At 37.0% G+C, this 26,276-nt stretch overlaps 1 long non-coding RNA gene across 1 annotated transcript in view; it reads right to left on the reverse strand.

Moving 5' to 3' along the window:
* Positions 1 to 888: 888 nt before the first annotated feature.
* Positions 889 to 26,276, reverse strand: part of LOC144579354 (uncharacterized) — a 99,332-nt gene continuing 73,944 nt past the window's right edge. Inside the window, exon 3 of the long non-coding RNA XR_013526777.1 lies at positions 889 to 8,188. This is a non-coding gene — a long non-coding RNA (uncharacterized LOC144579354). The remainder of the gene's footprint in view (positions 8,189 to 26,276) is intronic.

Here is a 26,276-nt window from a genome sequence, read left to right on the forward strand (position 1 = left end):
TTAACGGCATAGGTCCTTTTAAACACAGATTTTTTTTCAACAAGAGTTACACTGAGTGTGTAACTCCTGCTTTCCCTTCATTTAGTATCTCCTTCACCTCTTCTACCTCTGTCACACCAGAGACAGCAAGACCAACCCTTCCTCCTCCTCATCCTCAGCCTACTCAATGTGAAAACAGGAAAGGTAAAGACCTTTGTGATGATCCATTTCCACTTGATGAATATATTCTCTGTTTATGATTTTTATTAACTTTTTTAGCTTATTTTATTGGAAGAATGCATTATATAATATAGATGCAAAATATATGTAAATTAACTTTATTAGTAAGTCTTCTTTTCAACTGTTGCTTTTAGTTCTTAAGTTTCGGGAGAGTTGAAAGTTTTATGTGGATTTTTGACTGCACAGGTGTCACACATCTAACTTTTTCATGTTTTTCAAGAATATATGCATAGTAATAATCATCTTACAACAGTTTTTAATGTGAAACTAACCCAGAAGGCTCTCCTAGTATTTTCTGTGGTTATATAAGTAATGAAGATTTGAACACTAAATACCTCAGACAAAAGTCATCTCAACTATCTAGCAAAGGGAGTAATGTTATTGATTATCTCAATAAATATGTCATATTATTTTTTTTTCATTCATTATGTAAATCCCACTCTTCTGGATGCTGAATCATATTTGGAGATTAAAGGTGCATAGAAACTTGTCAATTCTAAAAGGGTAAAATTTATGCAAATAAAACCATTAATGTTACAAATAAATAGAGACTAATGCAAAAAAAATGTAAGTGAAAATAGATGTTCATAGATCTAAATAAATTATTTCTAAATAAAATAAGGAAAAGTTTGTAATATAACTAAAATTTTACCTTGTTCTTGAAATATTCACAATATTTGGAAAATATGGGGATTGTAAAATGAAGAACTAGACATATTCCATTAGAGTAAAGTTATAATGGTGGAAATATCTATTGTCTGTCCAGGAAACCGTGGGCTATAAGTCTGGCTGAAGCTGACGACATTAGAAGAAAATTCATAAAGAACATGAATTCACAAATTTCTGCACTGATTGGTGTAATGCGTGAATTAAATGTCAAGATAACTAGTTCAGTGATATTTTATAAAGTAAATATTTTGATAACTTTTCAGAGAATAAATTATATTTATTAATTCAAATGTGTTCATCAACTTACATAACTTGCATATTATTTAAATAAGTTTGAGCATACATAACCAGGGAAATAAATAAAACCTCAAATATTTCTTCAGAAAACCAAACGTCCTCCTTATCCCTAACCCACCAGAAAAAAAAACATTTATTTCCCTAACTTTTCTTCCTGTAGCAGCACAATAAATGATACAGCACTATTATTCATCTCAAGCCCCCACTATTTTTATGATGCAGCAGATCCTCCAGTTCTCATGAATAGCCATCTATAATTTCATTGAAGTTGCTATGTTAGTGACTTTACATTAAAATTACTACTTCGAAAAAGAAGAGCAGGAAGAGGTCAATAATTCTCCATGAGAATTAAATGTTAATGGTGCACTTTTGGTATTAATAAAGTCTGTTGACATATCAGTTAGGACTTTGGTCCTAACTGGAAAGTGGCATAAATTTCAGACCAAAAGTAGCTTCGAGAGGCAATTTCTGGTTAATGTGACTGTAATATTAAGTGCAAAGTTAGTTTAAGAAGCAATTAAATGAATGTTTGTAGTCACAATATTTATTTTCATCACTCTATGGCTCAGCCTCACCTGTTTCCCCATTTTATTTTTTGACTATTTTCTTCTTTTCAAGATACTCATAGCAGCCATAGATCTGACATACCTTGTGGTACAATGCAGGTTTCTTTCACAGAAGATCCACCAAAAGTATTCTTTTATTAGTATTTGTTCAAATGCAAAATAGAATTTTGATTACACTTTTACAATGTAGAGATTGTCTGTGCTTTCAATAAGAGTTTTAGATATGGGAAACTTATGTGGCAATATGAACTATTCCTAAGACTTCTCTCTCAACCAAAAATAAAATTCTCATACTTTGTTCAATGTCAAACCTAAGACTTCAGGAAAGGTTATACCTGACTTTCCACTTTTTAGGCCAGGCATTTATAACTTACTGTAATATCCCCTTTTACTATACTCCTGCAACCATTTTATCCAATCAGTCCAGTTGGCTCCTGGTATACAATTTCTGGATCCAGGTACTTCCCCTCATTCTTAATCTCTTCATCTTTACAGGCTACTTTCTTCTGTATGTATTAAAAATATTTTTAGAAGAATATGCATGAAAGTTTTGGTCAAAGGAGACTGTATAATGTTTATTTTGACTAGAAAGTAAAAAATTATCACTTCTAGTCAATAATTGTTTGCAAGATAATGAACTAGATTTCCCCTAGTTCATGCCATCACAGAAAAATTCAAAGGAGATATAATGGAAAACCTTTGTGGATTTAAGTTTCTCTCTTTTCAAAAGGATATATGAAGACAAGATGCTATTCTAACCATTTTTTTTTGAGTAGTTTTGTTATAAAATTAGATTTCTGGAGAACAGAAATCCAATTTAAGTTGTACTCCAGAAATAGTAGATTTCTGGAGTACAACTTACAGTCAGGGGTCCCATGGGTGGAAAAAACCAACATGGTAGAGATGTCAGAATGACAATTTGGAAAAAAGTAACACTCATGAAAGTTCAGTTGAGTTATGAAGTCAGTCACCTTAGAAAAAGTATATCACTGGGTATGCTAAGTAAGATAATGTGTCTATATTCCATAATCCACTTTCAGTAACTTAAAGTGACTTTGAATCTAAAGAATACTAATTCTTAGAAGCAAACCTAGGGCTATTATCATCCTAATATTTGTATTTGTTAATTCATAAAAAATTGAAAAGAGTATGACAAAATGAGGCTGTCAATTTCAGCTCAATTCAGTATTAAGGGAAAAAACTAGTTAAAATTGCCATTTTGTACTTCAGTGGGGCTCTGTTTATCTCAACCCTCTAACTCTGGATATTTACCTCTTTCAAGTTCTCTTGACTACTGTTTGTTTCCACATTTATTTCTAAATGTGTGTCTTATGCCTTTGCTCATGCCTTCCTCAAACACCTGAATTTCTCTACCTCAGACCTGTTACCTCTACCTGTGAAAATGTTACTTTTGTTCAGTTTTAATATTGAATTTTCTCTCTGTAATAAGAATGCCCTTACCTTACCCAATAAAACTGCTTTTCCTTTCCCTGATGTTGAGATTCACTTGGAATGGCTAGCAAAATATTAAAGAAATATTAGTGAAATTTTCTATGTTCTTTGTATACAAGCAATATCCCAAATTGTAATTGTCTGCTAAGATTTAAGTAAAATTTAAGGATTTGTAAGACCTTTTTCTGACATTAGCCACTGTTGTTATTCCAATCCTACTCTTAACCGGGCTCTTTCAAAATATAACTTAAGTGAAACAGTAACCTCTGAAGGGAGAAAAATTACTGAGAGCCCATGAATTAATTAATTAAGCAGCAATTAAAAGCCAGCCATACAGCTTTGCTGCTCAGTAGAAGAGAATTTCCTAGTTGACTGATAAGTTGCAAAGCCTGTTTTCTATCTTAAAAGGCAACACTACTAGTGCAATCTTATTTACCCTTAAAATTTATCATCTAAATGTACAAACTTAATCAGCTGTAATAGAAGGCCTACGAATTAGTTGAAAAGCAATTAAAAGCTATGCATGTAAAACCACACATTACCTTTTAAAGGAGAATTTTAAACCAAGTTAAATAATATTTGTAAAATTCAAAAGTAAAAATGTTGTGCCTACTTCTCAGAAAGTGAAAAAAAAATTGTATGTAAATGTGGTGGAAACATATGCATTAAAGAATGATTGGAGATAGTCTTTGCTCAGTTAGTAAGTCACTGTTTTCAGAACAGTTTGGCAATTTAAAGTCCATAAACTTGGTCAGCCTGAAAACTCAACTGCAAGTTTTAAGCTATTCTACCTGTAGTTTTCGGCATATCATTAAAGTATATTCTTTGAGTCTCTGCTTCCAGAGATATTTTCAGATTTCCTCTTAAAACTTAATATTACCAATTTCAGCTTGCCATTTTAATACAGTCAGTTACTAAGCTGCAATTCTAATATCATCAAAATTCCTTTAAGGAAAGAGCAATTCAAAGCAGTATTACATTGCTCCATACCTAGTGCTTTATCACTGGTTACTGATGGATCCGGTAAACAAAGAAAAGCTGCAGTCTGGTAGATACAACATAATTCAATCACCGAAGTTTGCTAGCAGTCCAAGAGCTAAAATTAGAGCTGTAATGCTGGCATGAAGGACTTTTTTCTGCTCAGCCCATAGATAGAGTGGGTAACTTTGCTTGCTTAGTTTATCTACCACAAAATCTAGAAGCACTGGTGATTGGGTCTGGTCATGAGCCCACAGCTCTCTGCCTGGGCCATTGGCTTGTGGCAGTGAACAGGAAAACTTACAGGTGATGGCATTACTACTTAACCAAGACAGACAAAAGTAAAAGGATTTAGAGACAGCAACAGAAAGAAATAAATCAGAGAGAGGGAGAGAGAGGTAAGGAAGGTTGTAAAACTAAGTTAGAAGAGAGTTAAGGCATGTTAAAATCATAAAAATTGTTACAGAAGGGAAATGTATAAATTTTGTTTTGAAGGTCTAAGCAAGTTTTAAAACATTGATTGTAAAAGAAATTCTGTGTGTAAACTTATTAGTTAAAAGTTCATGAAGTATCATCCAGTTTTTCTGTGAACTAGACATTAAAATAAAGCACTACAGTTTTTTTTAAGTACTAACCTCCTCTTTTACAAAGATTATAGAAAGTCTCTCAGCACAGGAACAACCACTGGAATTTCCAGTATCCTATTAACAGCCAAGAGACTGCAACCTCATCAAAGAATGGCAAGAATAAACTCGAGCCAGACCGAGAGATGCAGCCACCCTGCACAACAGGGCAGCTTTCTCAAACCACACAAGCCCCAGACCTCACCTGAAGAATGCTGAAGAGGACTATACAGAAGGCTAAGCAAATCCTGCTTAGGATTTATTTTTTATTCTTTCATTTTGCCTGACACCTGTACTTGCTACACTCTATCAAGCTAATCTTCTAATCCACGTGTTTCTGCCCTGTATTTTTAACACCCCCTTCACAGCTTCTAACAATGTAACTGCTTAAATAGATTAGCATTCCTCCAGTGAAGTTCCTCAGTAACAGCATACAGTAAACTGAAATCCCAAGTAACACAACATGTCAAACATAAAAAAATCATAGTTACACTTATGGCTTTATTCTGGCAACTGCCAGCCTAGCTGTGGCACCTACTACTAAGTCAATACAAACAGCAGCTGTTGTAGATAATCTGGACAAAAATGATGAAAAGGTCTGCAAGATCACCTCTCCTGGTTAGAACCCCATTCCTGGGAGTTGCTCTTTAACTGGGAAAGAATATTGCTAATTGTACTCATAATTGTCTTATGATATTTATTAATCCTAGAATGCAAAGCTGGAATAAAAGCAAGGATCACCTCACTTGACAATCCTATAACTGAACGAATCAGTGGCTGGCAGACAAGAAGCCTGATACTGTTGAAAAAGTAGGGGGAATTGTTGAGATTCACTCAGGGTGGCTGGCAAAATATTAAAGAAATATTAAGAAAAATTATAGATTAGTCTGAAACCTTTTGGAAGGCCGAAAGGTTTTATTGGGACAGGCCTTAGGCTGTAGGTTCATTAAGTTAGGGAAGAGATAGAAATGATAAAAGACTTTCCCAATTTAAGTCTGTTTATCCCACCATCCCTTTGTCTCTATACTGTTTACTCATGTAAACATTGTACTGGATGGTCCTCTCAGAAGGAGAACAAAGGAATTGCCAGTTAATAGTGCTTACTCTGGGCATGGAACTTTAAGCTTTAATCAGTCACAAAACCACTCCCTTAACTATGTTAATTATTCACAAGTGTGTTAACTTAGAACCTCTGCCGTAAAATCTAACTGAATAAATGTAATGATGGAGAGGGAGTGTTAGTCTATTGGCTGCATTTTGCCCTCTAAAGGCAGCCAATGACTATCCCTAGCCCACTTGAATCACTGAACCAGGTGTGAGAGTGCCTTCAGTCATCCCTCATTAAGTCAGGGTCTGCAGGACAAACCTCTGCAGGTGGTGGTTAATGTCTCACTCTGATGTTTCAGACCATTTATTTTTGTATTTTTCTTATGCCAAATTTTATATTTTGCTTTAAATTGTACTTTTTCAGAATTTAAATTATTTCAGGTCAAATATTGCATCATGTGTACAGAGAAATACTTGAAGAGGGAAAGATTTTTATTCATCATTATATCAACCATTCCTGGTACATGGTAGTTGTCTGATAAGTATTTATTGAATAAATGGTTTTAGAAGACTGATTTTAAGATAAACAAATTTCTCTAAGGCACTGTCTTTCCTCAACTCCTTACCTGAAAATATTTATATTGCAGGTGTCTCTGAGAGCAGCTACTCGTTTGGATAGAATTAATGTTTAGCATTTGCTTGCTGCAACAATCCAGTACTGAAAATACTATCAGCCATAAAAATAAGGTGCAAAAATTAACTTTCTAAAAACTATTCACTTACCCTGCAGGAGGAAACAGATAGAAAAATAAATGAAATTAATATTCTCTTTACCCAGCATAGATCTTTAGGCACTCTGGATCAGTTTGCAAGAGTAACATGCTAGAATCTCACATAAGAATTGCTCGCAGGGCCAGGCACGGTGGCTCAAGCCTGTAATCCCAGCACTTTGGGAGGCCGAGGCAGGTAGATCACAAGGTCAAGAGATCAAGACCATCCTGGTCAATATGGTGAAACCCCATCTCTACTAAAAATACAAAAAATTAGCTGGACATGGTGATGCGTACCTGTAATCCTAGCTACTCAGGAGGCTGAGGCAGGAGAATTGCCTGAACCCAGGAGGCAGCGGTTGCGGTGAACCGAGATCGTGCCATTGCACTCCAGCCTGGGTAACAGGAGTGAAACTTCATATCAGGAAAAATAAATAAATAAATAATTGTTCACAGCTCCATGAATGAATTTAAATGTAATTCAGAAATATCAGGAAATAATTTAATTTCATAAAAATGAGCGTTGACACTGAAAAGATTCGAATGCAAAATACCACCACTTTTTAGTAAGTATCTGCTGGTATTAACTTTGCTGTATATAAATATTCTATAATTCCATATGCACTGATTGTTTTTGTATCACTAGTAGTACTTAGTTTAATTTTTTCTACACATTGAGGGTTTTCAAGTCTCCTAATTTAAAGGGCAAGAGCCTGCTAGTAGGACTTCCCTCTCTGAATAGCTTTATCCCAAAATGGTTATACTTTATGTGCTTTGAGATATATAATGTCACACCTACTTATGAAAAAGCAGAAACCCAGTACGATGGAATCCAAAAGGAAATGAGTTTTGGGAACATGCAGATTATTCAGCCAAGTTTTCTAACATCATCAATAACCAAAATAAAGCTGTGAATTCATAACATTTATTAAGTGCTTACTTTATCTGGGGCATCATTCTAAGCACTTGTTATGCATTATCTCACTGAAGATCACAGAGCGAGCCATGGGACATAAGCTATGTACTCTTGCATTTAGTTCTTGAAAATAAGAAAAACATAGGACCTCTCCTTTGTCTCCAGTGATTCCCTAACCTCTATCCTTCACTACAACAAATCATTTTGTAATTGCAAAACTGAGGACAAAACATTACCAGCATAAATTTCACATTATGTTTTAATCAGTGTGCCTACATGATAATATTCCAACATAAGGAATTGAACTGATAATATTCCATCATAATGACCTGAACTGATTATATTCCAACATAAGGACTTGAAAAGTAAGTACAATTATTACATAAAAGTGTTTTGTTTTTTTTCCTACTTTATTCAATATTGCCAAATACATACTAGATAATTTTTAGTTATATTGTCCACAGGATTAACTAAATTATTAGCTCTTCACATAATAAGATTTTAAAACGTATTAGAGAAAAAAGGATAAAACAATTGAAAATGACTTCACAAAAGACGTATCAGTTGTGCAATGCAATGAGTGGAACTGTTCTTGTAGCCTTTGTACTGAGCTGTATAAATATTAGTATCTCTGAGCTTCAACTTCTCCATCTGTAAAATAAAGGGCATTGGATTTCATTTCTCCTGATATCCATTTAATTTAAAGTATTCTGTGGTAGGAGAAAAGCAAAAGGAAAACTAATTTTTTAAAGTCTTAATCAAAATTGAACAAGTCAGTGTTAATGTCTCATGAATATTTTGAAGTAGAAAGGGAAATGCAATTTATTTTGGGGATTTTTTCCCAGAATAACACTATATTTTATACTATAATCACAGAGTTTAGTACATTTAGTCTTGAGTACAATGAATACAAATTTAGATATACTGAAAAAACAAGTTATTAAAGATACATATAGTCATGTGTCAATGATGAGAATATGTTCTAAGCAATGAATTCTTAGGTGATTTCATCATTGTATATATATCATAGAATGTACTTACACAAATGTAGATGATACAAGCTACTACACATGTAGGCTGTGTGGTATAACCCATTGTTCCTAGGCTATAAAACTGTACAGCATGTTACTGTACTAAATTTTATAGGCAAGTGTAACATAATGGTATTTGTCTAAACATAGAAAAGATACAGTAAATATATGGCATTTCAATCTTATGGAAACACGGTGATTATATTTTCAGTCTGCCATTCACTAAAATGTTATATGGCACATGACTGTGGATTCTCATTGCCTGTCATTCAAGTGTGTTACTTTCACACGTGCTGAAAAGGAAGTTGATTGGAGTTTTTTACAAGAGTGAGAAAGTTTGGCCTTTTGTATGAAACAAAGTCACAAAATCTGTGAATATTCGTATCTTTCAAATTACACAACAAACACGTTGAGTCATTGACTTCAATTATCAGTGTGACAACAGATTGGCAAAATAGTCTTCCTCTCTTTTCATGGTCTTAGTGGGAAAGCTGTACTTTCTACAGCTCACAAGCACATGCAGTTATGCACCAAAAAATGTTGGCAAAACAACCTTCATTACACTTTTATAAATTCTTCACTCTATGGAAATACAATGGTATTTTTAAAGACAAAAATTACAATATACAATTACTTTACTCACCTAGAACCCACACAACTGTCATTTTCAGTTATTCAGACACAATGGAAAAATAGAACAAAAAGAACAGAAATAGGTACTCTATCCCTCTAGCCACATAAACCAATCTTGCAAAAGCTATACATTAATATCCAGTCTAACAGACAAAATGTGGATTTCTGATTTAGACAGTATGAAAAGTTATAGTATAGAAATGACTGCTGGAGGCAGATGCTTTTATAACACCAATATATAAACACTTAGTGACTACTACTTAGTATATATTGTCTGAAGTGTTTTACACGCATTAATTTTTCACATCAGCAGCATGACATAATTATTTATTTCCATTTTAGAGCTTATAAACCTGAGGCACAGAAAGGTGTTATAATTTACCTCAAGTCACACAGCTGTAAGTGATGTTGTCAGGATTTAATCTCAAGCTATCTTAGTATAAAACTAATACTTGAAACCATGACATTACATCACTTTTCTGTCAATAAAAAAGAAATAATCTGTAGCCTAAAAATTGAGACAAAACAAAGGAATAAATATTTAAACACCAATGATGAAAGGAACAAACTTTCAACATATAAACAAAGATATATCTTTCAATATATTTTCATATAGTTATCAATCAATTCTTTCAGCAAATCACTTTTGCCTTGTAATTATATAATTTGTGAGTATTGCATGACAGGGATAAGCTGCTTAATTTGCTGACCATAAGTGTTCCCATATAATATAAAATAGGAATGTTTCTATTGCAAAAGATGCTGTGATTATGACGTGTCTATAAAGAGTCTAGCACAATGGCATATTTTTAACACTAAACACATGGTAGTTACTACTATTAATTTTTGGTTAATAACAACGTCATCTTGAATGTGCTCAGATTCTAGTATTAAAATTTGAGTGGGTTTGATCACTTTTTTCTCCTAATATGACAATTAAAATAATTATATTTTGTGATTATTTTATATATAAAGTATATTATTAATACAAAAAAATTAAAAGCTGTAATCTTTTAACAAGAATTTACAAAAGTTCATTCTCACTTCTAAAAATATTTAAGAGTAAAATCAAATCTTATAATTTATTTTCAGGACTAATATAAATAACTCTAAATATGTATTCATCAGTAATAGGTGGTTGGTCATTTGATATTCTAAAATGCTAATGCTCACATTAAACATAAATTGCCTCTATCAGAGGCAAACCATTCATTTAGGAGATAACCCCGGAGTATTTAATATTGTACAATCCCTAGTAAAATACGTTATAAATATTGAATCTATTTAGAAAAAATAGTTTCCCATATCAATTCGTTCTGAAAAAATGACCCTTCCTTAATGAATTTTAAAGTATAAAACATATTAATAGTTGCTAGATAGCTATTTTTATAATAAATAGTTACAGAATGATATTCACTGCAGCTATAATTCTGTTTTCACCCATTTGAGTGAACCACCTAAAATGCTGGATAAAAAACGGTAAAAACATTATCGTAATATGTGGCTGATATGCCAACTACTAAAGAAGTTTTAGGTGGCAAGAAAAAACATGAATCTTGTGTTTTGTATTTGCCCTAAAGGTTTTGGGTAGCTTTAGTAGATTAGAACTTGAGTATCGTTAAAGCTGCTTCTAGGAAATAGGGACAAAACAGAACCTTTAACTATCATAATGATCTATGTGAAAACACTAGACTCATGAGGCCAGGACCAAGTACACCCAAGAGACACCACTCTCAGTAAAAGAATACGCATGACACCATTATCAGTATATGAATACACACACCACACACACACACACAAACACACACTCGCTCTCTCTCTCTCTCTCATGAAATCAGTTGTTTTCTTTTTTTAATTTAGCTCATGCACATATACCTTGATCTTGTGAAATCTAGGAAGGGAGACCCTGCAGATAGTCTTCTTAGTCAAGGCTTGTCATGAAAATTCTAATTAGAATGTTAAACAAATTAGAGTAAAGGTCAGTAAAAAGCTGGTCTCAGATTGCCAGTATTTCTAGGAGTATGGCAAAGAAACCACAAACCCACTATGAAGAAGTTTTCTTTAAACTCAGTTCTCAAATGATCTCCGCAGAGGGAGTTTCAAAAAACATTGCTCACATTCAAAACTCACTAAAATCAAAAGAAAAATGAGCCACCATAAGTCAATAGAGAAATGCACCTTAAAAATTAGAACTTCCAAATTCAAAAAGGTTGGGATATCAGGAACAGAACCAGTATATAAAAAGTTATTTTTAAGATATTTAAACAAAATAAAGACAGCATTTTAAAACATAACAAAGTATGGACAATTCATATAAAATTCAAAAGATTTAAAAATATAAAACAGAAATTCTGAAAAATATATATATATTAAACTTTGAAACACAGCAATCATTAAATAACAAAGCATTTGCCTTTCAAGAACAAACTAACATGGACAATACATCTGAAAAAATTACATAGAACATGGTTTAGAGAGATAAAAAGTTTGAGGTATTAAGACATCCAAAATCTTGAGAGTAAAATGAAGAAGCCTGGAATTCCAGAGGTGATGATAGGAAGAATAGAGATAAAGAAAATATTGAGAAGATAATGGCTGAAAAATTACAATATTTATCAAGAAAAGCATTCACAAGGTCAGAAATCCAGTAAGTATTTAGTAGAATATGTTTTCATAAGATTAAAACTAGAAAATGTTAAAAATAAAAAACACATTAAAAGCGGCCAGCTAAGTGTAAAAAGAAACGTCAAGTAAACTAAAGACTTATTTACTATAATAACAAGCCACAAGACAGTTAAATTTCATCTTGAAAGATTCAACAGAAAAGAATGGCCATCCAAATTTTATATTTAGCAACATCACAGTCAAGATTGAGACAAAAAGAAACATTAAAGAAAGAATCTAATATCAAGACATCAATCAATAGGTGAACATTAGATTTACTTCATCAAGAAGAAAAACACAGATTAATGATTAGAAATGCAAGAGTTTTGAAGAGAAAAGAGATAATCTGAAAGATAGTGGAAATAATGTCTAATTTATGGTGTAAACCAACTATCTAAATCACTGATATCTAAAATCACTGATAATAAGATTAAGAATCACAGAATGGATACCTGGAGCTAAAGCATTGAAGACATAGGAGAAAAAAATAATGATCAATTTTAGACTGTTGAGTTAAAAGACTATTTTCCATATTTTACAGGCACAATGAGTAGAAAAAAATAAACTTCAAGAAGAAAACAACGAAAGAAAAATTCAATTAGCACAACATAAGACAGAAAAATAGAAACACTAAATGTGAAAAGAAATGAATTAAAAAAGGAATCAAAGAAAACATAGTAGAGAGAATAATTTTTCCACTTAGAGAAAAAAAAATACGATTGATCTCTGTAACCCACATAAATAAAAATCATTGCCAGATGAATCAAGAACTTAAATACAGAAATGGTGTTTTTACAATTTATAGGAAACGCTGGAGGATAGACTTAGGATCTCAAGTTAAGGAAGGTGTTTTGAAGCAAGACAGAAAAAGCACAAAACAGTGATGGGGCTAAGATGACCCACTATAAGCAGCAGCAATCAGAGGTTCCCATCCAAAAGAACCATAACAGCATAAGAACCTTGCACTGCAACCAAAGTATCCAGGTTCTGTCATCAGAACTGACGAGGTGGCTGGTGTGACCCATGGAGAGAAAGAAAATGCAGTGTGGTGTGATGGTCCACCTGGGAGTCACATAAGGCAGGGTAGCCCCAGCCAGCAGCCAAGGAAGGCAGTGAGTGAGCATGCTACCCAGCCTGAGAAAACATGCTTTCCCAGCTGTGGCTGCCAGCTGTCTAAGCCCTTTGAGCTCCATGGGGGAGGAGTAACAGCCAATGCTGGGACTAACCGACACCTAACACACTAAATTCTAAGGGAGGGGGAAAGGCAGCAGCCATCTTAGTGGCTTCAGGCCGTACTCTTCCCTTGCTGGAGCTAGGAAGATGGGACAGCTTGGTCCCAAGAGGTATCCCCCAGCAGCCCAACACACTAACTGTGGCAGACAGTGGAAAGAGTGCCTCTTAATACCTGACTTTAACCCATCCCTCCTCATTGGGCAGGGTCTCCCTATAGGAACTCCAACAACTCCAGCCAAGGGATTGGGGATAGAACTCATATCTTCCTGGGCCTGGGAGTTCTGAGGGGGTGAGGTGACCACATTCTTTGTGGACCAGCAGACTTACAATTTCCTCCTATTTCTGAAGAATCCAGGAAGCCCAGATGAGTGAGTTTCCCCTCAGCACATCAAACCCCCTCCACCAAAGGACAAAGCACTTCATTAAAGGGGTCCCACTCCCCATGCCACCCAACTGGATGAGACCCCCCCAACACGGGTTGTCAGATACCCTGCACAGGAGTGTTCCTATCAGCATCAAGTCAATGCCCCTCCAGGTCAGAGATCCCAGAGGATGGGCAGGTACCCATCTTTGCTGTTCTCCAGCCTCCTGGAGTGACATCTACAGGTGCTAGAGCCAACCAGATGAATAGGGCCTGAAGTGAACCCCCAGCAAACCACAGCAGCCATACAAAAGAGGGTCCTGACCATTGAAAGAAAAACAGAAAGCAACAACAGCATCAAAAAACAAAAACATATTTTACAAAAAGCCCACCTAAGAGTCAGCAGTTTCAAAGATCAATACTAGTCAAACTCATGAGGATGAGGGAAAAAAAATCAATGAGAAAACACTGAAAATCCAAAAGGCCAGAGTGCCTCTTTCCCTCCAAATGATCGCAGTGCCTCTCCAGGAAGGGTGCATAACTGGATGGAGGATGAGATGGATGAACACATCCTTTGTGAAACACAGCTAAAGAAGTAGGCTTCAAAAGGTGGGTATTAAGAAACCACCGAGCTAAAGGGGCATGTTCCAGGGCAATGCAAACAAGCCGAGAACCTTGCCAAAATGTTACAGGAGCTGTTAATTAGAACAACCAGTATAAAAAGAAATATAAATAATGTAATGGAGCTGAAAAATACAGCAGAAAAACTTCGTGAAGCATATGCAAGTATCAATAGTCAAATCGACCAAGCAAAGGAAAGGATATCAATAAAGGGATCAATTCAACAAGAGCTAACTATCCTAAGTACATATGCACCCAATAAGGGAGCACTCTGATTCATAAAACAAGTTCTTAGAGACCTACGAAGAGACTTAGACTCCCACACAGTAATAGTGGGAGAACTTAACACCCAACTGTCAATGTTAGACAGATTAACAAGACAGAAAATTAATAAGGGTTTTCAAGGCTAGAAGTCAGCTCTGCATCCAGTGGACCTAATAGACATCTACAGAACTCTCTACCTCAAATTAAGAGGATATACATTCTTCTCAGTGCCATATGGCACTTATTCTAAAATTGACCACATAGTTGGAAGTAAAACGCTTTTCAGCAATGCAAAAGAACTGAAGTAGTAACAGTCTGTCAGAACACAGTACAATTAAATTAGATCTCAGGATTAAGAAATTCTCTCAAAACCACACAACTATATGGAAATTTAACAACCTACTCCTGAATGACTCCTGGGTAAATAATGAAATTAAGGCAGAAATCAAGAAGTTCTTTGAAACCAATGAGAACAAAGAGACAATCTGCCAGAATCTCTGAAACACAGCTAAAGCAGTGTTAAGAGGGAAATTTGTAGCACTAAATGCCTATATCAGAAAGCTGGAAAGATCTCACATTGACACCAGAATATCACAATTAAGAAAAGCTAGAGAAGCAAGAGCAAGCAAATCAAAAAGCTAAAAGAAGTCAAGAAATAACTAAGATCAGAGTAGAACTGAAGGAGATAGAGACACCAAAACCCCTTAAAAAAATAAATGAATCCAGGATCTGATTTTTGAAAAAATTAACAAAATACATAGAAAGCAATCTAGACTAATAAAAAAAGAGAAAGAAATCAAATAGACGCAGTAAAAAATAATAAAGGGGATATCACCACTGACCACAAAGAAATACAGACTATGATCAGAGAATATTATAAACACTTCTATGCAAATAAACTAGAAAATGTGGAAGAAATGGATAAATTTCTGGAGACATACACCCTCCCAAGACTAAACCAGGAAGAAGCTGAATCTCTGAATAGATGAATAATATGTTCTGTAATTAGGACAGTAATAGCCTACCAAAAGAAAAAAAAAAAGCCCAGAACGGAGACATTAACAGCCAAATTCTACAAGAGATCCAATTCCTTCTGAAGCCATTCCAAACAATAGAAAAGGAAAGACTCTTCCCGAACTCATTTTAGGAGGTAGCATCATCCTGATACCAAAAACTGGCAGAGACACAACAAAAAAAGTAAACTTCAGGCCAATGTTCCTGATGAACACCAATGCAAAAATCCTCAATAAAATACTGGCAAACTGTAACCAGCAGCACATTAAAAAAGCTTATCCACCACAATCAAGTCAGTTTCATCCCTGGGATTCAAGGCTGGTTTAACATACACAAATCAATAAATGTAATCTATCACATAAACAGAACCAAGGACAAAACCACACGATTATCACAACAGATGCAGAAAAAGCTTTCAATAAAATTCAACATCTTTTTATGCTAAAAAATCTCAATAAACTAGGTACTGACACAGCATACTTCAAAATAATAAGAACTATTTATGACAAACTCACAGTCAATATACTGAATGAGCAATAGCTGGAAGACTTGCCTTTGATAACTAGAACAAGACAAGAATGCCCTCTTTCACCACTTTTATTCAAAACAGTATTGAAAGTTCCAGCCAGGGCAATCAGGCAAGAGAAAGAAATAAAGCATATTTGAATGATAAGAGAGAAAGTCACACTATCTCTGCAGATAACATGACACTGTATTTAAAATACCCCATCATCTTGGCCCAAAAACTTAACCTCCTAAGCAACTTTAGCAAAATTTCATGATACAAAATCAATGTGCAAAATCACAAGCATTTCTGTACACCAACAATAGAGAAGCAGGCAGCCAAATCGTCAATGAACTATCATTCACCCTTGCTACAAAGAAAATTAAGTACAGGAAGACAGCTAACAAGGGATGTGAAGGACCTCTTCAAGAAGAACTACAAACCACTGCTGAAGGAAATAAGAGAAAATACAAATGGAAAAATATTCCATCCTCATGCTTTAAGAATCAATATTGTAGGTGGCACACAACAACATCTTCAAGCTTATGTAGATGGAATTTGAGGTCAGGGCATGGAAAATTACTGAGGCACTGTGTATATTATTTGTGAATGAGAATGAAACTCCTTAACCCTGAAAACAGGACAGGGAGTGGAGTGTGTGGTGTGATAAGGAACGCTGATAACAGCCTCCTGAGAATACAGTTTGAGTGTGTACAAGGTCACAGGTGCCTCAGCAATCCACCTCAAATGACCATCTAGTACATGTTTGTAGTTAATACAAGCCCTGTCAATAAATACTTGCTGGATGCATGCTGGAGCAGACTTTAAAGGAAGAGCTAACCCCTAGCCCCACTCAACTGAAATGGTCCAAGTACTTCATTCTTGGCATTCACTGCTAGCTATAAGCTCTGCAATTGATGCCCCCAAAGTGATTGCCTTGAATTTGCACATGATGGAGAAGAGCTTATCAATTTTTGGGGAATCCCAGTAAGAAATAGTCCTGATCCCCATCAGGAGGACAGAACGCATGCATAAAATATCAGGTCCTAGATTATCATGGGTCAAAAAATGACCAAAAAGCAGAAAGTATTTTTTAAAACAGTGCAACAGCCACTTAAGACTATCCAGTGCACTGCAGAGCCTGGAGCTCTACACAAGCTTATGCTCTTAATTCAGCAGGAATGTCTTTGGTTGTTGACAAAAAACCTTAGAATTATAGGGGCAGGTAGGTGGCTGTCTGAAAAGAGGATATGAGCAAGGTCATTTTACTAACGTTACTATTTTGGCCACCTGGGCACTACTACATTCTGCATTGTATCCTCTATCACTAGAATGTGGTTGGTCAAACTGCCCATCTTCTCCACCTGAAAGGAATTCAGGAAATTTAAAGGAGAAGGAAAAACAAACCAGAACAACAGGGGAGACTTCTCTTACCACTTCATTCCTTCTATAGGGAGTAGGAAAGAAATTTTTTCTAGGGAGGATAAGGACAGACCAAAGCCTCTTCCTCTCCCTATTGAAAAGCCATTGTCCTCCTTTTCTTCATCCTTAAAGGGACCTGCATTCCTTGGCCCCATTCAGACAACAGCACTTCCCATCCCCCTTAAGGAGATTGGAGGTCACCAAAGAACGGTTATTGAATAAGAGCCCCAGTCAGTGAACATCTCTGTGATTGGGTAGCCATGTCTCCTTGACAAACTTCCCTGCAGGAGGGATGCCTCCAGGATGGAAGGAAAGTGGCTGATTATGATTGTCTTCCTAATATGCAAGTTCTCACTTCCTACTTCCATCATCGGCCTTTCAGGCCTTCTTTTTTCTGTTTCCCTGAAGTATAAGAAAAAGTTGCATGCTGCCTGCTGGGTTTTATCCCAGAAAGCTCTGGCTTTCTAGCTGCCTACAGAGGCATGGGGTCGGAGAGTTCCTAAGATGCCATGGAGTGCCCATTTGGTCACTGGCAGTCTGGGAAAGTTGCCCTTTCTGGGTTTGTGGTGAAGAAGGGGCAGCCAAGAGGCACAGACCGAGTCCTCAGATGGCTGCAGGCAGCTCCAGACTGGTCCTAACAATCTCCTCACCATATTCACGTACCTTAGTATCTGTGCCCAGAAAGTGGCCTGCTATTTGTGCTGCTGCTTTTATTACTTCTGCCCTTCCCTGCCACCCATTGCAAGTCTCAGCCAATAAACAATTCCTTGTTTCCCTGACCCCTAAGGGCTAGGAAAGGGCTAAGAAACAGTCCATGGGCACCCCAACCTTGCTAGCCTAAAGTGGACAGAGGAGTGTGGACCAGCCTAGAGTATAGAGCTCTGGGGAAGAAGCCCACTAATAAGGGGCGCTTTCCGGTAGCCATATGTTAAATGTTAACTAGGCTGAGGTAGGCGACCTCTGCCAGCTGCTATCATCTTTAGAAAATACAGCAGTAAGGAATGTTTATTTTGCTTTTTTACAAAATGTTTAAAAACACTCTGGCTAGGAAACTTCAAAGCAGACTCTGTGCTGCGTCTGCTCCTCCCCTGAGCCTCTCTGCTTGGGGGTAGTAAAAATAATAAAAAGCCCAGTATATTTTCAGTATCTTACCTTAAAGGGTTGGCTCAAAGCAAAGGTGGTCTGGAAGATGAGAGGAGTGGTTTTCTTCCAGACTTTTACCTTCTTGCCTCCTACCTTTGTGCTTAGACACGCACTTTACCACCTGTTCATTCTCTGGCCTCTTACTGCCGCTTGTAGTTTTCTTTCCTTCCTATCAGGGTAAGGGCAGCAACAGGTGGCAGGCTATTAAAAAGAGGCTGCCTAAGGAGCCTGAGGCAAATGGGATAAAACTGGCCACAGCCTTGCTTTCCCAAGCTCACTTCTAAAACATTCCAGCTAAAGACTAATGCAGGAAAATGGCCAACACCAAAGAACATTTTTAAAGTGTTCTGTTTTTTTTTTCTTTTTTTTTTTTTTGTTTTACACACTTAAGCTAACTCAATGCAGGTTTATTATCCTGGTGGCTTGCAGTCACAGTCTAATGACTTTCAAGGGCCAAAATATGGTAAAAATTACTTAAAATATCCCTTCCATGCCTTAGTTTAAGAGATAGGCTTTATTTTTTTGCCATTTCTATATTTTAGATGTTATGCATCTGTCTCCTAATCCCTCTAAACACATACAAAAGACCACAGATTTAATAGCTTCTCTTCTCATAAAGGGGCACCGACGTTGTGTCCAATTATTAGGATGTAACCCTGCTACTCTTTTCCTACAGTTAAGAAAGGAACGAGTTAATACTCTCTTAGCTTGTGATCTTGATTGGCAAGTGGCAATGGCTGACTTTATTAGTAATATCAGCTTCCATTTACCAGCCTTAGCTCTTGAACTTTTTACAAACTATGCCTGTTAAATTTGTATCTATTATCTATTGTTGTCTCTGACACCACTACTGTCTTTTCAGATGATTCAGGAAGAACAAGTAAGACAGCTATAGTGTGACAGGATACCATGCAAACTGGCAGCACAAAATCCAGGAACATTTTAAAACTATGCAACAAACAGAGCAAGGTGCCCTAATATTGGCTTTACAAACTTTTCCTCACCAAGACTTAAATATAGTTAGGATTCTGCTGATACAGTGTATAGTATTGCTTATTTTGATCTTGTGCATGTGAAGGGCATTACGAACGAATCTTTACTAGCTTTGTTTCTTGCAGAGCAAAAGCTCCTCTGTGCCCATCGTCACCATCTTTTTTTTTTTTTTGAGACAGAGTCTCGCTCTGTCACCAGGTGCCAGGCTAAAGTGCAGTGGCACATTTCAGCTCACTGCAACCTCCACCTCCTGGGTTCAAGCAAGTCTCCTGCCTCAGCCTCCCAAGTAGCTGGGACTACAGGTGCACGCCACCATGCCCAGTTAATTTTTTTTTTTTAGGAGAGATGAGGTTTCACCATGTTGGCCAGGATGGTCTCAATCTCTTGACTTGTAATCCGCCCGCCTTGGCATCCCAAAGTGCTGGGATTACAGGCTTGAGCCACCGTGCCTCGCTGTCACCATCTTTATAGCACATATATTCGCTCTCATTCTAGGTTACCTGGTCCCTTATCAGAAGGGAATGCTCATGCTAATGCTCTAGTACAGCCACAAATGTGGTTTGCAGACTTTCCTGCAATTTTTTCAAGTTTAAGTTGATCATGCTTTTTTTCATGAGATTGCTCACAGTCTTAAACAACAGTTTCATTTAACACTTGCTCAAGCTCACATGATTTTTAAAACTTGTCCTGATTGCCAACAGCATTCTCTCTCTCTCCATCTTCCTTCGGAGATTCCAGCCCAATAGGTTTGGTGCCTAACGCTATCTGGCAAACTGTTGTTACTCAGTAGTCACCCTTTGGATGCTTTAAATTTCTCCATATTACTGTGGACACTTATACAGGTTTAATACATGCTACCCACCAGACTGGAGAGAAAACTAAAAATTCTATTGCTCATTTGCTTAAATCTATTATAACTTTAGGCCTTCCACAAACTATGAAAACTGATAATGGACCTTGCTATTTTGGCACTCAATTTGCATATGCATTGCAACTTTAACACATATAACATAAGACTGGCATCCCCTATAATTCAACCATTTAGCCCATTAAACAAACTAATCAAACTATTAAAGTTTATCTTAAAAAACAATATAGAGGGAATGAGGCTGTCTTCTTGAGAACAGAACCTGCCATTGGAGAATCTACCAGCAATGATGGTAATGACTCAGAAGGTGTCTGACATTACTTGAGAACAGCTAAAGAAATTGGATCAACAAGCAACTATCAGGCTTATGATGATGTAGAAGCTCCTGCAACTGCAGAAAATCAGTTTCTTATGTATCTGGTGGTAACAAGGGAAACTTCTAAGAAAGTAAGACAAAGATGGATGTTAGGGTGGCTGGCAATACTGGTCCTTTGCCAAGATGGATCAGCTCAAGAATATGTTTATTGGAGTCACATTCTAAATCCACCTGTTTTTCATGTTATTGCATGATGGGATGCTGACCTGCCTTTATCATCTAGTAATACTTCTTGGACAGGAGGTTGATGGATGCCCCTGTCTTACACTTTAATTGATAACATTAGGAGAAATACCTAGGGTGGATGTGGGTGGGTGGGGGATGGTGCAGCAAACAACAGAGACAGGTGTACACCTATGTATCAATCCTGCACAATCTGCACATGTATCCCAGAACTTAAAGCATAATAAAATAAAATTTAAGATGAATCGAACATAATGACTCCTTGACTTTTTTGTCCAGTGATCCCTCTCTTTGTTTTTCCACAATAGCACATGATAAATGTGTTACTTTCATTATTCAGGAGTATCTTTACTATCAGCCCAAAAGGGATGTTAAGCTTGGACATTTCACCTTTATTTCTGCTGTTAGTACTAATCTTACTGAGGTCTCTAAAGCTAAACAAATGCCTGAGTTTCCTATATGTCATCCAAGTAGGGACTGGCAACATAAGCTTGAGGCCACCCAGTGGCTTCCATGCAGACAACCTGCACTGTGACAAGGGCCTCTGTTTAACTATGACACCTTACCTAATTGGGGTCCCTATGATTGTCGTATGTCTGCAAATCAGACTGTTGGATTTGGACGTCCCAAATAGTTTTATCACCTGGTCAGAGTGTGCGCTTTCAAAACCAATATTACAACTAAAAGGAAAGAGGCTCTAAGTCCTGCTTATACACAAATTTCAAAATTAAGACTTTCCTTTCTTGAAAGGGTTCCTTCACATGGTGAGTACATTACTAGTGATGGCAACTATACCTTTTCTTTGTACAATAATGTTACTTATGTAGTTCTGATTTGTACTACACACCCTTATATACTTCGGTTTGGGCAAGGTGTTTCTAACATAGAGCAGAATCAATTCTTTTATAGTACTAAAGTCTCTTCCAGTAGCTAGTATGCTACCTGATTGTCTCATCAAAATGTTATGCAGCTAAATGTAACTGAAGTCATCAATACAGTGAGCAGAATTGTGGCTCCCTCTAAATTTAACCTGAAACTGGGAAGGAGATTCCACTTTGCAGTTATTTAGAAAAGCACACCTGCAAGAAGCTTATCACAACAATTGGCCTTCTCAAATTTCCACTATTGAGTGTGAATTAAAGAAACAACTTGAAGAATGGTCACAACAATTACTAAGGCAGCAATTACTAACAAGTACCCTTCAGCAATTACAAGCAACTTTTAATGGTTAAACCGAAACACTTTGTCGTCTGGGTTAAACATACACATTTGGGTAATGACCGGTATACTTATTCTTTTTTCTATTTGTTTGCTAGGCATTTGCAGATGGCTCTATGCTGCCACCCAATGCATCTATGACCAGAGAAGAACGATACAAGCTTACCTTGCATTGGATGCCCAGCATGCTCTAACAATTAAAGAAGGGGGAGATGTAAGGTTACAGCGGCGTATTCAATTTTATGTTCATGGCATTTGAGGAAGGAGCATGGAAAATTACTGAGGCACTGTGTATATTATTTGTGCATGGAAATGAAGCTCCTTGACCCTAAAAACAGGACAGGGAGTGGAGTGTGTGGTGTGATAAGGAACGCTGAAAACAGCCTCCTGAGAATGCAGTTTGAGTGTTTACAAGGTCACAGGTGCCTCAGCAACCCACCTCGAATTACCATGAAGTGGATGTTTGTAGTTAATAAAAGCCCTTTTAATAAATACTTGGTGGACGAATTTTCAGTTGGACTCTCCTGGAAGAGCTACCCTCAGCCCCATTCAGCTAGAATTGTCAGTAGTTCCTTCTTGGCATTCAGTGCAAGCTATAAGTTCTGCAAATATCATGAAAATGGCCATACTGTCCAAATTAATCTGTAGATTCAGTGTTAATCCCATCAAACTACCATTGACATTCTCCTCAAAATTAGAAAAAGAAATTGCTTTATATTTCATATGGAACTGAAGAAGAGCCTTTATAATCAAGGCAATCCTAAGCAAAAAGAGCAATGCAGGACACAACATGACACAATACTACATGACATCAATAGTTTGATGTCACAATACTACATGACATCAAACTATACTACAAAGATACAATAACCAAAAAAGCATGGTACTGTTACCAAAACAGACATAGAGACCAGTGAAACAGAACAGAGACCTCAGAAATAACACCACACACTTACAATCATCTAATCTTCAACAAACTGGACAAAGTCAAGCAATGAGGAAAGGATTCCCTTTTTAATAAATGGTGCTGGGAAAAGTGGCTAGTAATATGCAGAAAACTGAAACTGGACCCCTACCTTACACCTTATACAAAAAATTAAGATGGATTAAAGACTTAAATGTAAAATTCTAAACCATAACAACACTAGAGAAAAACCTAGGCAATACCATTCAGGTCATAGGCAGGAGCAAAGACTTCATGGTGAAAATACCAAAAGTAATTGCAGCAAACGCCAACATTGACAATTAAGATCCAACCAACAAACATATGAAAAAAGCTCAGCATCACTAATCATTTGATAAATGCAAATCAAAACTACAGTGAAATACCATCTCATGCCAGTCAGAATGGCAATTATTAAAAAGCTAAGAAACAATAGATGTTGGTGAGGCTGTGGAGAAATAGGAATGTCTTTACACTATTGGTTGGAATGTAAATTAGTGTAACCATTGTTGGAAGACAGTGTAACAATTCCTCAGGGATCTAGAACAAGAAATACCATTCAACCCAGCCATCCTATTACATGATATATACCCAAAAGAATGTAAGTCATTCTACTATAAAGGCACATGCACATGTATATTTATTTCAGCACTATTTACAATAGCAAAGACATGGAGCCAACCCGAATGACCATCAGTGATAGACTGGATAAACAAAATGTGATACATATACACTATGGAATACTATGGTACTATGCATCCATAAAAAATAATGAGATTATGTCCTTTGCAGGGACATGGATGAAGCTGGAAGACATCATCTTCAGCAAATTAACACAGAAACAGAAAATCAAACATGGCATGTTCTCACTCATAAGTGGGTGTTGAACAATGAGAACACATGGTGGTTATAACCAAAACTACCTGACATCTTTTGTTACCCCACACTCTAATTTTTTAATTCATCTTCCTCTCATTGTAATGGACAGAAAGAAGCCTCACAAAGCAGTCTCCATAAATGTGCAACAATTGACTAGTGCAATGACATTTTGAGTAAGACTCCAAAGATTTATATTTTAAGCTGGAGATTCTGTTCTATCATGCTTTAAAGAAAATACATTGGGAAAAGAAACTGGGACTGGTCCCAGAACCCTTCAGTTTATACCACAAAAATTAGTGTCTACAGTGGATTTATTTTAGACTGTGAAATATTTGTGTTAGCCACATGTGACACCATGTGAAATAGGTTTCAATCTAAAGGGGGCTCATGAAACAAAAAGCAGGTTTTGCACTGCTGTTTGCTAGTACTATCTGAAGCAGAAGGAAAGCACTAGTGAGATGTTTCTTCATTCTCAGTTACCAAACCACTTGTAGTCTTGCCAAAATACCATATTACCCCATGCCTTTGAGCCTTCTACCTGGAATGTCCTTTCACATCTTCTTCTTCAAATAACATCTCACTCTGCCATGGGATTTATGGAGTGTCACTTCAACAGCTGGAAACCTCTGTGCTGATGGCACCTTCTGCTTGAGTATTGCTCGTGCCCAGTGGGATTGTTCCACCCACTCGGCATGGCAGGCTGTGTTTGGATCCCACACCTGTAAAGGGTGAGCCAGGCATGGAGCAGTAAGGGCTGTGTGAGTAAGTGTAGGTTCTGGCCACTGTGCATAGTCAGGCTTTCTGGCTGTTGCGGTGAGGTGGGAAGCTCCAGGCACTGGCCCAAGTTGCAGCTCCATGTGAGGCTTTAACAAGACTAGATATACTGCACATGACTTTCACTGTGGCCACCTGCATCTGGATAAGGGGAACGTTGCGGGACGTAGAAACTTGGAGATGCCAGCAACCACAGAGCCATAAAGAGGGTGTCACAGCCCTGGTTCATGGAACCCCTAGATCTGAGCTCCAAAAAGGGCCACAGCTCTTCTCTCTTTCTCGTCACTCAGAACTTGCCAAGCAGGGGGGCATGTTTCACACCTGCTTGTGTCACAGCTTCCCACCATTCATTGGGTCCCGAGTTCTTGTCTCACATCTGGAAAGAATGAAGTTCACAGAAAACTGGAGGGTGTTGAGTGACAAAACAGCACTTAGGATACCCAAAGTGGGTAGCTCTTTTCTGCAGGAAGGTCATCCTGATGAGTGTCCAGCTCTCAACAGAGAGGAGACTTGTAGTGAGTAGCTCCTTTCTGCAGGCCGGTAGTCTAGCTCTCAGCAGAGAGGAGACCCACAGTGGATTGTTCCTCTCTGCAGGTGACAGTCCCAACATCTGTGTGAGTCTGACTGTGTCCAGGATTTGTATAAGCTCAGAGGGGAGGAAGTGCATGCTGATTGGTCTATGGGTGGCCATAGGTGGAACTGGAAAAAGCACCACAGGTTCTTATTCCAGGCCACATACTCCATACAGAACTGGGAGCTAAAGCACCCAGGATGCCAGGAACAATGTCTCAAGGCTGCACACAATAGTGGGGCCTTGGGCCCAGCCCATGGAACCATTCTTCCCTCACAGGCCTTGAGGCCTATGTTGGGAGAGGCTGCTGTGAATGTCTCTGATAGTTTTAAAGTCATTGTCAATGCCATTATCAAAGAATCTTCTCCATTTCTGAGCAGTACTCTCAAGCTGGATTGACTATGTTTCTTCTGGTTAACACATATATAGACGCCACAAAATATAATGTTTCATATTGAATCTGCATTGTGATTATTTGTTGGTAAATTATTAGTTTTCTAAGGAAAGTACAAGAAATGTGTTTAAATTCTTAAAATATTTGAGTATTATTCTTTCTCCAGTGAATGTTTATGTAAATGACTTTGGAAAAACACTGAATAAATCATTACTACATATACTTGCCAATGGGTAACAGCATTCTTTCTTCCAGAACTCAGACTCTTATTTGAGTAGTGGGTTCAGGTGTTAGCAACTGGTCTAGTTTTTATTTTTGGCAATTTACCTTAGTTTCTTGGTTATCCCTTCTTAAGTAGTACAGTCATAAAGGTACAGTTTTCACTAACTATTTCTGTGAGTAAGTCTTCATTGACTACCACTGCAACATATTATTTAAAAATACTTGTGCCCCTTGTCTTTTGACAGTTAAATGCTATCCTGGCCTCAAATACTTTGAAATTCTATCATTGTATTTCTATGAATGAACCCAATTCCAAGACTGTATCTTCTACTTTCAATGTTGGCCTAGATAGAACCACCCCATGTTCTCTGGTGCTCTTCCTGTACTCAGATTCTTCAGGAAACAGCCTCTGATATGAAAGCATGGA

Source organism: Callithrix jacchus, chromosome 1 (assembly GCF_049354715.1).
Source record: "Callithrix jacchus isolate 240 chromosome 1, calJac240_pri, whole genome shotgun sequence".
In the NCBI taxonomy this organism is placed as follows: domain Eukaryota; kingdom Metazoa; phylum Chordata; class Mammalia; order Primates; family Cebidae; genus Callithrix; species Callithrix jacchus.